General features: G+C 40.4%; 1 long non-coding RNA gene across 1 annotated transcript; it reads right to left on the bottom strand.

Annotated features, from left to right (window-relative positions):
* Positions 1-4,291: 4,291 nt before the first annotated feature.
* Positions 4,292-10,939, bottom strand: LOC144236178 (uncharacterized). The gene is made up of 3 exons (XR_013336436.1): positions 10,850-10,939; positions 6,491-6,633; positions 4,292-4,444 (listed from the first exon to the last, which is right to left on the bottom strand). It is a non-coding gene; the product is annotated as an uncharacterized LOC144236178 (long non-coding RNA).
* Positions 10,940-11,150: the final 211 nt, after the last annotated feature.

Raw genomic sequence — 11,150 nt, forward strand, 5'->3', positions numbered from 1 at the left:
TACTATATTCAGGAATATTATTTACTCAGAAAGGAATGAAGTGGTGATATATGTTACAATATGTGGATAAACCTTGAAACAACTACGCTAAGTGAAAAGAAGCCAGTCACAAAAGGCCACATATCATATGATCCCATTTATATGAAGCATCCAGACAGGCAAATCTATAGAGACAGAAAGTACATTAATGATTACCAGAAGTTGGGGGAGGGGGAAAATGGGAAGTGACTGCTAACAGGTAGGGATTTCTTTTGAGGGGTCATGAAAATATTGTGGAGTTAGATAGTGTTGATGGCTGCACAACTCTGTGAATACTCAAAACCACTGAGTTTTAGTCTTTAAAAAGGTAAGTGGGAGGTGCCTGCGTGGCTCAGTCAGTTATGTGTCTGGCTCTTGATTTTGGCTCACGTCATGATCTCATGATTCATGAGATTGAGCCCCGCAAGCTGACCTGACAGCACAGGGCCTGCTTGGGATTCTGTCTCCCTCTCTCTCTGCCCACTTGCTCTCTACCTCCCTCTCGACATGAAAATTTTTTAAAAATAATAAAAACTCTAAAAAAGAATCATCTTTAAAAATGAACAAAATTAAAAGCTGGGGGGATAGATTAAATAGGTGATGGAGATTAAAGAGTGCACTTGCTGTGGTGAGCACCAGATTATGAATGGAAATGTTGAATTACTTTACTGAACACCTGAAACTAATCTTTTTTTTTTAATTTTCTTTTTTAATGTTTTATTTATTTCTAGGAGAGAGAGAGAGAGAGAGACAGTGTGAGCAGGGGAGGGTAAGAGAGAGAGGGAGTCACAGACTGAAACAGGCTCCAGGCTCTGAGCTGGCAGTCAGCACAGAGCCCGACGCGGGGCTCAAACCCACGAACTGCGAGATCATGACCTAAGCAAAAGTCGGATGCTTAACCGACCAGGCCACCCAGGCGCCCCTAATCTTACACTGTATGTTAACTAATTGAAATTTAAATAAAAACTTTTTAAAAAGTGAATTTTATGGTATGAAAAGATATCTCAATAAAGTTTTTTCCAAAAAATGTTAAGGTATTTATGGGGATCAATAACTATGAAAGGAAGGAAGAGGAAGCAGAACTGGGGAGAGGGACCCCAAGATGGGACACCAAGAAAATCTCTGCCAATCAGGCTAGGAGCTCCTGAGCAGTGGTGCCCAGCACAGGAGGCTGAAATGCTCCCCCTTTCACCCCTCTGCCTCACTCAGTTACTGGCTATGGGTCATCTGAGAATGTTGAGATTTCCCACTCCCTGGAGTTGGGCAACAAGTCCTTCTTTGAACAGGTCTGAGTATAAACACCTTGCAGGCCTCTAGGGAAGGAATATGACAATTGTACCTAAAACGAAAAAGAAGCTGAGAAAAGAAAAAAAGTCAGTGAGACGGCAGAAAACTGTGCAGTATGCAATGGGATGCCATCTTGTAACTCCTCACATCTTCACCTAAGTTAAGGCACAGAGCAGACCCTTAACATTTTGTCAAATAAGTACTTCTTTTCTAACACTACCATTTCGCTCTTACACTCTCATTTTTCCCAGAGTCTCAACTACCTAAAGCATTTATTCAACCAAAATTTTTTTTAAATTTTGGTAGAATAGTGCATCTCTTTCTTCTTTCTCTTCACAGACTTACTAAAAGACATTAACACTGAGGTGTGATTTATGGATTAGGGTCATGTTGTGCTTAAAATCTACCGATAATGGTGAATAAGAGGAGTGATGAAAGAAAAAGTGAGAGAAAGTCTATCACCAAAACCAAGCTGGTTTTAGTATCAGGTATTGGCCCTGCTAGCTTTTCTTGAAAAGCACATCAGGAAAAGCTACAAGAAAGACTGTATTTCACATCTGGTTAAGGTAAGAGCAATGGGAAAACCGCAGGGGGAAAAATGTAAAGCCAGACATCTAATAATAAAAATTTACTTACTTCTGCATAGATGTTTGCCATGTATTAGCCCATTTAGTCTTCCCTAAATTAGGGAGATCAGAATTATTATTATAATCATCATTTTAGAGTTGAGTCCACCGATGTTCAGAGTTTAAGTGATTGGCTCAAGTTTACAGAGTAACCAAGCAATGGCACAAGGACTTGCACCCAGAGTTAGTGACTCCAAATGCAATATTCTTTCCATGACCACCCCATGCTGTAGCACAACTGCTACCACCTCCCTACCCTCCATGGCCAGAGAGGTAACCACAAGTGGACAGAGAGAAACCTGCTCAGCAGTTCAAATGCTTTTCCCGTAAGGCAACAGCCATTTGAGGATTAACTTCTTAGAGGAAATTTTCATTAATTAGCATCACTTTCAGCAAAACAAAGAGAATGAACAGAATTATGTTCTAACACATCCCAGAGATGCAAGAACTCATTTGTGTGTAATCTTGAAGAAGTTAAACAGTAAAACTCCAGACAGGCAACCTGTAACTATTTTTAAAATTTTTTTTAAATGCTTATTTTTTGAGACAGAAAAACAGAGCATGAGCAGGGAGGGACTGGGAGAGAGGGAGATACAGAATCCGAAGCAGGCTCCAGGCTCTGAGCTCTCAGCACAGAGCCCAACGTGGGACTCGAACTCACAAATCGCAAGATCATGACCTGAGCCAAAGTCGAATGCTCAACTGACTGAGCCACCCAGGTCAGGTGCCCCATCTGTAACTGTTTTTAACTCCAACTGTGACCACGAGAGGCATTTTAGATGGCAAGGCAGAAAAAGAAACTATTGAATAAAGGGCTTCCATACAACAGAGTAGGACATTCAGTCTGAGAGTTTTCCTTCCCAGCAAAAGTCACTACAACGATACTAGGAAATCAAAGGCATTCCCTGGCAGTAATGGTAGACATATTTCCAAAACTGGGACAAAGTGATACATCCAGCATTGATACGGATTTTGCAACTAGCAATGAAGGGACAAGATTCCTTGTATAAAAAATATGTTTGAGAAACTGTATCTCAACCAAGTTCAATGGCTTTCCTTCTCCAAGACTCCCCAAGAGGAGAGTAACTTATACAGCAGTTTAAGAAATGGTGAATTCGAGCAATAAAATACAATTGGTGTAATTTATAACAACTGCAGAAAGAAACTGACCACTCTTACCTGGACAACTAGTTCAGGTATGACAAGTACATGGCTTGTTTGCCTTCATTCCTCCCTCCTGTACCATGGCAGGCAGGACTAATTAAGTCACTGAGCTCTTTGCCACTGATTTCAGATATAGCTTCACAATCCTTAAAACAACACTCAGAGAATCTACTACTAGTTAATCATAACTGCATTATCAGCTTTGAAACAAAAAGTTGGGCATAAACTAGCATCAGATGAACAAATAGACTCAATAATCCTCAAGATGCAATGGATAAAGGGGGTTGAGACCAGAAAGACCTGCTAGTTAACTCCCACAAGAGGAGTTAAGGGCCAGGGACCAGATCTCATGTGTCATTGTATCCTCAGCACCTAGCAAAGTGCCTGATGTAGTAGACTCTGGGTATGTTTGGTGAATTAATGAGTAGACACCAAAATCACATGGTAGTGATGATTTTACATGGTCCACAGTTACTATATTGTATATTAGCCATTAAGAAAAAATGTACATAATTGTTGCCTATTATAGATTCAGTTCCTTTCTCAGCTCTTCTTCCTACTACCTTTCTGAGAACCCTAATAAAGAACCTCGGGGCGCCTGGGTGGCTTAGTCGGTTGAGCGTCCGGCTTTCGCTTAGGTCATGATCTCGCGGTTCGTGGGTTCAAGCCCCGTGTCGGGCTCTGTGCTGACTGCCAGCTTGGAGCCTGGAGCCTATTTCAGAGTCTGTATCTCCCTCTCTCTCTGACCCTCCCCTGCTCATGCTGTCTCTCTCTCTCTCCTAGAAATTTAAAAAAAAAAAAATTAAAAAAAGAACCTCATCCACTATGCTTTAAAGAAACATCAGGAACCACAAAGACTATAACATCCAAAGACTGTGGTTTGAATTCTACATCTATTTTTATTTACTATATAACCTTAAGAAAATTACTTGACTTCTCCAGGCTTCTGTGTCTTAAATTATAAAAAGAGGAGAATAATATCTACTTTGTAGTGTTTTGTTATAAGGATTAGGGCTTTATTATGCAAGGTACCTAATACAGTTCTTGATCCTTTTTCTATTTATCCCTCTCCTTACTTCCAAAAGGATTTAAAGTGGGTTAAAATTTTACCTACAATGAGCCAGATATATTTAAAATAAAGAGACAAAAATTTCAAAGCAAAGAGAAAACAAACATAAAAGTAAACAAGTAAACAAATGACTTACAGCAGCTCACACACAGTAGACAAAAAATGGGGGTGATGGTGGTGGTGAAAACAGTTTGTACTCATAACATTAGTCATCACTGGTGCTGTCTTCTCTTCCTGGAGAATTCCAATCATCCTTCAAGTCTTCATCTGGGGGCTAGCCCTGTATAATAGCAAACATAATGTAAAAGCTCAAAATTTAAAACAGTGTAGCACTGGTACATGAATAGACAGAGCAACAGAATAGCCTGTACATAAAAAATTTGATTATATGATAAAGTTGCATATGTATGTACATAAAGTTTATGATAAAGTTTGGTATATGATAAAGTCTCAAGATTTTGAAAACCTCAGACGTAGCATAGAAACTAAAGCAATGAGAAGTTAAGTAACTTGCCAAGTTCACACAGCTAGTAAATTATACAACTGGGGGAATTTGAATGCAGGCATCCTGATTCCAGAGTTCATCCTTTAACCACTAAATGATAATAAGTTAAAAGAGCAAAGTACAGACCAGTAAGTGTACTATGCTACCTTTAGGGTAAAAAGGAGAAAAAGAAAAAACCTTATTTCTATTTGCTTATATATGCATACAGAAAATCTGAAAGGATATATAAGAACAGTAATTACCTTTGGACAGCATGGGGATGGGCAGAAGAGTAATGGAGATTAGGGGTGATATATATGTAAATTTATTTTATAATATATGCATATATATTTAAATGATATCAATGTGTAACCTGATAAATAAAAATAAAATTAATTTAATTTAATTAAATATAAAAACAGAAAGAAAATGCCCCACTCCGGGAAGGTCTTTTCTGACACCCCCTCCCAAGTACAAAAGCCCATCGCTCTTCTCTGTTTTCATACCACCTGTGCCTATAGTTTTTCTGACACGTATGTTGCACTGCTCTCATTTATGCTCCACTCTCTTGCTCACCTCACCCCCTGTCAAGCAGTGAGTTCTTCAAAGGCAGGGTTCTAGTTCTTCTAGTTTTGTGTCTCCAGCACCTAGTGCAATCCCTGACACGTGGTGAACATCCTATCTATGGGGAAGTGGAAGTGGGAAAAGGGAAGTGGGGCAGACCAGCCAAGTTTGTGGTATTAGCACTGTGGAAAGGAGAATCAACTGGGGCCTCCAACAACAATAAGAATCTGAAGAGGAAGTGACGAGAGAAGAAAACATAGCAACCCTTGCAGAAAAGGTGTACTCAACCCTGCTGAGGCAAAGGAGTAAAAAGGGTACTGTGGGCCAACTAATCAGGGAAAAGTGAGAAAGAATCCCCGGGGCTGAAGAATATGTTAAGAGCGGAGACTGGCCATGGAAGGGCAGGAAATACAGCACAAGACTGAGACTCCAGTCTCGTGATCCCAGAGGCAAGACTGAGACCCTAGAAGCAAGGGCTCCCAGACATCCTGAATCCCAAAGACTCAGCCGAAGACTCCAGATACCTCTCATGACTGAAAATGAGGCAGAGGGCATGTGAAAGATTGGTACTGGAGAGATTTTCTAATTGTATATGCTGACCACACATTTGATCTGTTGCTTTTGTTCATTTAAACTCTGTAGACACTCATCTGAGGGGGGAAAGGTGATCCACATTGGGTCACAGATGCATTTTCCCCAGCAGAATAAATCCCAGATTCCATAAACAGGGGAACTGGCCCACTCCATCAGACCACACCCAACTCCTTCCTGACTCCTTCCTGGGCTTCTGTAGATAACTGTGTGTATCCTTATACTATGATCCACAGGAATATAATTCATTATTTGACTGTATTAATCATCAAAACCACACAGATTCAGTCGTCCTTATTTTACAGATACACACTGGAATGGGTATAACTGAAGTGAAACGATGTCTGGGATTTGCTTCAAAAGAATAATAAAATAATATGTAAAAGTAAGAAGCTTGGATTGTCCAACAGTAGCCCTTAGGAAGAGAATGTGATCTATGTTAAGGATGCTTCAACCTAAGAGGTAAGCTAGTTAAATGAAAAAAAGTAAACTAGACGATATAGGAAGTGTTTGCAGAAGGAATTTTTATTTCATTACCTCAGCCCTAAGTGGCATTAGCAAATACTGCAAGGTAATGAAAAAGGTCATTAGGAAGGAGCCAGAAACACCTTCCGACGTTATGGAAAAAATTCTGACATCTTAATTATATTCTGCCACCTAGTGACAAAGAAAATTTAACAAACTTACCGAGCCAGGCTCCGAGAGCCGTCAGGGCTGCCCTCCACCACCTGGTCACCAGATCGTGGCCTGACCACTCTGGAACAAGCCTAATCCCACAAGCGTTTGGGGCATGGCGTCCTCTCCGCTTCTGCTCACAGCTCTAGGAGACCCTGCAGATATGGTCAACAGCCAAAGCTGTTCAATCTGTGGCTGACCGACTTCACGTGGAGCCAGAAGGTCCACCCTCTGTCACCTATCATGGTCCACGGGCCGCTTTGCTACCTCCTGCCGGTTGCTAAGGGCTTCGAGGGGGAAACACCACAGCAAGGACGAAAAGGCCTGTTGAAGCTGGGCATTTTAATCCTTTAGTTCTACTGTCAGAAAGAAGAGTAAATCCCGCTATCTTCTTCCCATGAAACGCGCGGTAACTTTTATTCACAAATCCTAGGACACAAAACGATGGGCAAAAAAACTCCCATTAATTCCCGAACGTAAATTGAAGGAGTCAATGTTTTAAAAGAGCATTCAGACTCAATAGCTCACGGCCTCCCAGAGCCTTCCGGTCCACGAAGCTGAAGCGCACCCCATAATGCATTGGGAGGCCGTAGGCTAGTGCAGTGAAGATGAGGGCGGAAGTAAGACTGTGGCCACTCTGGCACTCGAGGCCATAGAGTTTATGTGCAAGTAAGAGAATCTCTTTGGTGTCTCAGGAACATTCAAGTTTTCCTCTGTCCTTGGGTCAGGCATCTCAGTGCATTTGTGGGAGACCATTTGTGTTACAGCAGTGGCATTTAATAAGGAACTTGATCCTATGCAAAATTTCCTCATGGTCTAGCTCAGAGAGTATAAATCTAAGTGATCAGGCTCTTGAGGACCTTTTTATTTTTTTAACGTTTATTAATTTATTTTGAGAGAGAGAGAGAGCAAGCAGGGGAAGGGTGGGGAGGAGACACAGAATCCCAGCAGGATCCACACTGTCAAGGTGGAGCCCCAAAGGGGGGCTCAAACTCACAAACTGTGAGATCATGACCTGAGCCAAAACCAAGAATCAGACACTTAACCTAGTGAGCCACCCAGGTGCCCTTTGAGGACCTTTTTATATTGGCCCAGAGCATCAGCAGAAGCTGAAGAGAGAACTTTTAAAAGCTTAAACAGATGTACACTAAAGCAGACATAAATATATTCAGCAACTTCAAATTTGAAGATCACAAATTTGAAAGCATCCAGTCTTGAAGAAATAATATAAAATTAATCTTGTTATTTGTTATGTATGGATTAGGAGTAGGTAGTACAATTAATTAGTATCAGACTAACCTTATATTTCACAATTGTTAAAAAAAAAGATGTACATTCAAACCTATTTATCTTAGATTTCTTTCTTTTTTTAATGTTTATTTTTGAGAGACAGAGAGAGAGGGACAGAGTGTGAGAGGGAGAGAGGCAGAGAGAGAGAGAGAGAGAGAGAGGGAGACAGAATCTGAAGCAGGCTCCAGGCTCTGAGCTCAGAGCCTGAGGTGGGTCTTGAACCCATGAACCATGAGATCATGACCTGAGCCAAAGTCGATGCTTAACCAACTGAACCACCCAGGTGCCCCATCTTAGATTTATTTGTATTGCCCATCTCACCCCTCCAAAAGCTTTAAGAGCCAAAAGACAACATATATAATAAGATTTCAATTCATAAAGCAGAAACCAAAAAAAGCAGAAAGTAAAGGTAATAGTTATAAGGAAAAACATAATTGAGATGCAATTCAGTGATAAGAATCTGAAGAGAATTGGGGCGCCTGGGTGGCTTAGTCGGTTAAGCATCCGACTTTCGCTTAGGTCATGATCTCGCTGTTCGTGGGTTCGAGCCCCACGTCGGGCTCTGTGCTGACTGCCAGCTCAGAGCCTGGAGCATGTTTCAGAGTCTGTCTCTCTCTCTCTCTGACCCTCCCCTGCTCATGCTGTCTCTCTCTCTCTCTCTCTCCTAGAAATAAATAAAAATATTTAAAAAAAAAAAGAATCTGAGGAGAATTTGTTACCAAAATACTGACATTCTAGGACCTTGCTATTCAAATTGGGGTTCCAAGACCAGCAGCATCAACATCACCTGGGTGCTTTTCAGAAATCCAGAATCCCAGGCCTATTTAATCAGAATCTGCCTTTTAAAACAAGATTCTCAAGAGACTTGTATGTACATAAAGTTTAAGAAGCACTGATCTAGGGCACAGCCCTCCTCCACCATAAAGACAGATTCAGGAGATCTGGGGTACAGGTCAAGAGCCTGTAGGTTTTAAGCACCCACAGCTGACTCGTATCATGCAAATTAGGATATACTATAAGTGAATATGAAATATAGTTTTAGCTTCCTAGTATAAAAAGTAGAATCTGAAAAAAAGTAAGCATAATTAGTTTCTCAGCGGGAAGCCAAACATTTTAAGAATGCTTAAGAGGGGCGCCTGGGTGGCTTAGTCGGTTAAGCGTCTTACTTTCGCTTAGGTCATGATCTCGCGGTTCGTGGGTTCGAGCCCGCATCGGGCTCTGTGCTGACAGCCAGCTCAGAGCCTGGAGCCTGTTTCAGTCTGTGACTCCCTCTCTCTCTGACCCTCCCTTGCTCACGCTGTCTCTCTCTCTCTCTCTCCTAGAAATAAATAAAAAATTAAAATTAAAAAAAAGAATGCTTAAGAATGAAGCTTATAATGACCCAGTGGAAAATGTTCTCATTGACTTTTTTGTTGCAAATGTTGCAGCATATGTAATTTGGTAATTTTTTGTATCTTTAATAAAAGCTGAACATTTGACATCAAAAGAAAGTTTCAGTGAAAGCAGTTCTGAGATGGGGCTAAGCTACCGTCTAAGTAAAGGTAGTTTTACTAAACTGTGTGGTCTGCTTTGTAAATAAAATTTTAGTGGGACAGAGCCTTGTTCATTATGTTTTGTCTGAGATGCTTTCACACTATAATGACAGGCAGGCATAGAGAGTTGCAACAGAGACTATATGGTCTGTCCTTTATTTAAAAAAGATTTACTATCTGCTCTTTATTTAAAAAAAAAAAAAAGGAAAGAAAGAAATGCCAACCAATAGTCTCTATAAATTACCCAGGGGATAAAAAAGCTTTCAGATTTCATGAATATCACTTTTCCCTATGGGTTTCTTATGGGAATTAGAGATTGTACAATGATAAAAGTGTAAGAATTCATTTTGGGGGCTAGTGGTTGATAAACTTGAGCTAAAAAAATAATTAAAAAAATATGGGGTGCGTGGGTGGCTCAGTCGGTTAAGTGTCCAACTTCGGTTCAGGTCATGATCTCACAGTTCATGAGTTCAAGCCCTACATCTCTGTGCTGACAGTAGAGAGCCTGCTTTGGATCCTTTGTCTCACTTTCACTCTACCCCTCCCCTGCTCGCTCTCTCTCTCTCTCTCTCAAAAATAAATAAACACTTAAAAATTTTTAATAAATAAATATAAATAAACAGACCTGTTATGTTTGCCAGTTTCCATAATATAAATCAGAGTTTCTCAACCTCACCACTATTGACATTTTGGACTGGATAATTCGTTGGGTGGGGGTGGGGGCGGGTGCTGTCTTTTGCATCATAGGATATTGAGCAGCATCCCTGGCTTCTACCCACTAGATGTCAGTAGCAAACCCCCAGTTGTGACAATAGAGTTTGTCTCTAGAGATTGCCAAAAGTATCCTAAGGGGCAAAAAGAACCTCATTGAGAACTACTGGGGTAAATAGTCCTGCTATGACCAATTTCAAGCACTGACCATGGATGTGGGATATGCATAGTCTCTCAAACCAGAGACATTACTAGCATACCACTATGTGAGAACATACTTATACAGGTAGTAATGTTGCTGTCCTATTTTAAAAATTGAGGAAACTAATCAGGATCTCCACCTGAATCAGAAATTTCACCTTCTCTGCAGAGATGACCATACTGGCAAAATTGTTTCTTTCTTAGGGAAGCAGCCTGGATTCTTCCACACAAAGTTACGTTCCACAAAGCATGGTTAAGATTATTTTGAACTAGAAACTATCCAAAGCAGATGTTAACAGTCACCCCAATGGTTATTACAAACTCTCAGTAATATATCAGTAAATCACATGGCTTCCCAGTGGATTTGGCAGGATGAATTAGCCCCAAGCAAATGAAATAGCTGGACGTGTTATATGGATTTGGGTTCTGTTCTATTGTGATTGTTGTTTTTGTTTGGTTTTGTTATTTATTTTAGTCAATTGAATTTTGGGAAATATCTGCTAATGATAATGACATTAGCTTTGGAATCTTTTGCAGCAACAGCACTGACAATGATTAATTACTCAGAACCAATTACTGAGGCCACTCTAAGACCATGACATTAAAACCATATCATCACCACCCAGAGAACACTTACCTCCTGTTCTGGGAGGCCAGGCATCCATTTTTGTCTGCAGTTTCAGATCATCAGGATACAGGACAATTTCTATCAATCCTGGATTCTTGAGGTATACTAAAATGCAGATTTTGTAGAATTATCAATAACGTAGTGTCTATATTGAGCTTATGATATGGAAGACCAATGGAAAGTCAATAAAAGCTACAATTATATTATTCTTGCCAGATTTCTGCACAAGATAATTCTTTTTTTTTTTAAGTTTTTTTTTTTGTTTTTGAGAGAGAGAGAGAGCTTGAGCAGGGAAGGGCAGAGAGATAGG

The sequence above is a fragment of the Crocuta crocuta genome, unplaced genomic scaffold (genome assembly GCF_008692635.1).
Source record: "Crocuta crocuta isolate KB4526 unplaced genomic scaffold, BGI_CrCroc_1.0 scaffold95, whole genome shotgun sequence".
In the NCBI taxonomy this organism is placed as follows: domain Eukaryota; kingdom Metazoa; phylum Chordata; class Mammalia; order Carnivora; family Hyaenidae; genus Crocuta; species Crocuta crocuta.